General features: G+C 37.3%; 1 pseudogene; it reads left to right on the forward strand.

The window, feature by feature from the left end:
* Positions 1-3,245: 3,245 nt before the first annotated feature.
* LOC129517595 (60S ribosomal protein L26-like) lies at positions 3,246-3,686 on the forward strand (annotated as a pseudogene).
* Positions 3,687-3,912: the final 226 nt, after the last annotated feature.

Here is a 3,912-nt window from a genome sequence, read left to right on the forward strand (position 1 = left end):
AACAGACCCATAGATCAATGGAACAGAGTAGAGAACCCAGAAATGGACCCTCACCTCTATGGTCAACTAATCTTCAACAAAGCATGAAAGAATATCCAATGGAAAAAGGACAGTCTCTTCAACAAATGGTGCTGGGAAAATTAGACAGCCACATGTAGAAGAATGGACCATTTTCTTACACCACACATGAAAATAAATTTACTGTTTTAATAAATCTTATGCAGAAAGAGGGAGGATTAGAATAAAACTAAAGCTGTGATTGGTAAAGAAGCAATAGTCATTCAGATCAGCAGGAAGAGGAACATGTTGGTTCATTTTTGTAGGTTGGGCAATGGTCATGTTTTATCTGTGTTCAAACCTGATTATAGAGTGATCCTGTTTATGTTTTGATTAAATGTGACCACTGAGCAACCTCATCTTATGTTGGCGTTCAGGTAATATTTTATATTCAACAAGAAAACACCATAGCTCAGTTGTGAGTGCCCAGCCAGCTTACAGTAACACCAGGGCCCAGCTGATGGTATCATATCAGGCCAGCTGCCAGATGACAGGGACTACTGTTTTTTTCTCAGGGCAGATATGCAAAGCTTCAAATTGAAAATGAAAGAGTAATAAATATTGCTTTTGTATACAAGATTCTTTTTTCCCATCTTCTTTCATTGTAGAACTTCAATTTTGTTCTGGGATCCACCCTGCCCCCATGCAGCCATGTTCTTCAGGGGAAGTGAGCACTACTGACCAACTCCAAGGTAAGATCTGTGTGATCTCAGGATAATCCTATTCCCTTTGACAGAGATTGGTTCAAAAACAGACATGTGACCTAATTTTGGTCAATGATTCTTGAGGGGAGGCCTGCTTGGGCACCACTGAAAAGGTTTCTTACTCTTTAGAAAGTGCCACAGGATGACATAGTCTCTTTCCTCTCATTTTTCTCAGCCTGGTGATAATGTCAACATTGAAGACTCAGGAAAAGAAGGTGTTAAGAATTTGAATTAATGATGACAAAGGTGCCAAATCAAGCAACCCTGGAGCCTCCCTATCTTGGCACTTCCAGTTATGTGATTTAATACATTTCTTCTTATAGGAGAATACATTTCCTTTCATATGAGATAATACATTTCCTTTTTCTTTACCCAATTGAGTGAGAATTTTCTGTTACTCACATCACTGTATTCTTAAAAAGTAGTGAGAATGAAAAAAGATGAAGAGTCAAGGTGGTAACCAAAGAAGAGAGGACAGGATAGAACAACGTTAAAAAGTAAGGCATGTGGTGTAGGAATTCCCTATTGTGTGACAGCTTAAAGGAACTGCAGGTTACCCAGCTTGGATGTCATGTGCAAAAACCTCAGTTTTGGCCTTATCAGCTATCTAGATTAATCAATGCATCTGAGTTTCTGCTGCATCTACTTTATGGAATCTCAACTTCAGATAAATTCCTCCAATCATTTCTCCATCCCAGCTTCTAGGCTGCCAAGCACAGCTAGAGGAAATATATGTCATTGTATCAATAGCTTCTACTGTAAATCTAGACTTTCTAAACTCCAAAAGAATATGTTACTTTTAGATCTGAGCCACAAGTTCTGTATACTTCTGTAGGAACCTCGTTGTCTAAAATTACTTTATGTTGTAATTATTATTTTAAATTGAAAAATTAATACTTGCTTCTTGTAAAATAGAGCTCTGCCTTATGAATTCATCTCTCTCTATCTTCATCCATCTTCTGCTTGTTATACCAAATCATAGAGCCATGCCTTTTACCTTGCCAAAGCCAATGCTTTCACCAGTGCTGGCAAACCTGTCCTATCAGCAATGGAATATTACTCAGCCATTAGAAACGACAAATACCCACCATTTGCTTCAACGTGGATGGAACTGGAGGGTATTATGCTGAGTGAAGTAAGTCAATCGGAGAAGGACAAACAGTGTATGTTCTCATCCATTTGGGGAATATAAAAAATAGTGAAAGGGAATATAAGGGAAGGGAGAAGAAATGTGTGGGAAATATCAGAAAGGGAGACAGAACATAAAGACTCCTAACTCTGGGAAACGAACTAGGGGTGGTGGAAGGGGAGGAGGGCGGGGGGTGGGGGTGAATGGGTGATGGGCACTGAGGGGTCACTTGATGGGATGAGCACTGGGTGTTATTCTGTATGTTGGTAAATTGAACACCAATAAAAAATTAATTTATTAATAAAAAATAAGACCTTAAAAAAAGAATATAATGCAAAGCAAAATAAGTCAGAGAAAGACAAATTTATTATTTCTCTCATATGTGGCATTTAAGAAACAAAACAGATTAACAAAGGGAAAAAAAAAGAGAGTCAGACAGACAAACCAAGAAACAGACTCTTAAGTATAGAAAACAAACTGATGGTTACCAGAGGTAAGGGGGTAGGGTGATGGATGAAATAAGTGGTGGGGATTAAGGAGGGCATTTGTTGTGCTGAGCACAGGGTGATGTATGGAAGTGCTGAATTACTATCCTGAAACTAACATAACACTATGTTAACTATACTGGAATTAAAGTTTAAGAATTTAATTTTTAGAAACCTGTCTTTCTCTCACTCTTCTTTCCTGGACTGTCACAAGAGCCTCTGAATGGTATTCTCTTACCTCTTTTTCTCCCATCTAATTCAGCCTCCATATGGCTGGAACATTGATCAAATTATGTCAGTTTCCTACTCAAAATCTTCTCTTGACTTCCAAATGCCTATAGAAAAGGATACAAACAACAGGTCTTTTCCCCTCTGTGTCTTTGCTCCTTTTGTTCTCTTTTTCTGTTATGTACTTTTTCCTGCTTCACCGTTGAAGCATTCTTCATGTTTCAAGGCCCAATTCAAAAGTCTCTCCTTCCTGAAGATTCTCCAAAACATCCAGGTAAAATCAGCCAATTCTTATGTGCTCAGGGCCATACATTTCTTCTTTACTTTGGCCCTTATCCTATCACACTGTTAATAAGAGTTATCTGTATCCATAGATATTTATCTCCAGAGCTCTATGATATATTTATTTTTGGTAAGAATCATAAGTTTTATATACCAGAGCACCTGGTACAACAAGACTACATAAAAAGCCCTCAAAAATATTTTTAAACATGTTTATTAGTACCATCAAATAAAAAGAACACTAACATTTGTTCGGTATCAGATGGCATATCATATAAATAAAACCTATTTGATAAAATTACAAGGAAACATTTAAGTAAGAAATTGTTGGCAACCATCCCTGAAATGCCAGCAACCGAAATGAAGTTCGATCCCTTTGTGACTTCTGACCAGAGCAAGAACCACAAAATCTATTTCAATGTACCTTCCTGCATTCACAGGAAGATTATGTCTTTCCCTCTTTCCAAAGAGCTGAGACAGAAGTAAAACGTTCAATCAATACCCATTTGAAAGGATGATGAAGTATAGGTTGTGCAAGGACACTACAAAGGTCAGCAAATTAGCAAAGTAGTCTAGGTTTTTCAGGAAGAAATGTGTCATCTACACTGAAAAAGTACAGCAAGAAAGGTGACTGACATAACTGTCCATGTGGGCATTCATCCTAACAAGGTGGTTATCACTAGACTACATCTGGACAAAGACCACAAAAAAAAAATCCTTGAAGGTAAAACCAAATCTCACCAAGTAGGAAAGGAAGAGGGCAAATATAAGGAAGAAACAATTGAGAAGATGCAGGAATAAAGTCTAATCTTATATATGACTTTAAATAAAAACTGTTAAAATGAAAAAGAATTGTTTGGTGCCTTTGTGAAAAATATAAAACGAATGATTTCATGTTTTTAATACTACAGTCTATAAAACACTATCCATCTCTTCCCATCTGCATCATGACACCCAATTTTGCCTCTAGATCTCAAGAATGGGATTCTCAAAACCTGCATCCATACATACATAAGGGCTTAGTCTT

This window comes from Nyctereutes procyonoides, unplaced genomic scaffold (assembly GCF_905146905.1).
Source record: "Nyctereutes procyonoides isolate TBG_1078 unplaced genomic scaffold, NYPRO_anot_genome, whole genome shotgun sequence".
NCBI lineage: Eukaryota > Metazoa > Chordata > Mammalia > Carnivora > Canidae > Nyctereutes > Nyctereutes procyonoides.